Source organism: Podarcis erhardii (genome assembly GCF_964252035.2).
Source record: "Podarcis erhardii genome assembly, chromosome: Z".
NCBI classification, from domain to species: domain Eukaryota; kingdom Metazoa; phylum Chordata; class Lepidosauria; order Squamata; family Lacertidae; genus Podarcis; species Podarcis erhardii.
In genome coordinates this window covers 18,108,643-18,108,883 of record NC_138504.1, presented here as the reverse complement: position 1 = coordinate 18,108,883, position 241 = coordinate 18,108,643, and positions in this window count along the sequence as shown.

The following is a 241-nucleotide window of genomic DNA, read 5'->3' as shown; positions in this document are numbered from 1 at the left end:
TTATCAGTCAGAACCCGTAGCTGCTTTAAAGACGGTTATCCTTTTGAATTTTTTGTTTCTGATTCAAGTGCTGCCAATTATGATTGCAGTGCTCAATAAACAAGTTTATTTAGGAAATTAAAACAAAGGGATAGCTCAAAAGGGGACATTTCTGTAAAAATTATAATTATTATTATTATTCATACCCTACCTTTTTCCCTGACAGGGACCATCTTGCTCAAACAGAAACAAGAGAAAAACA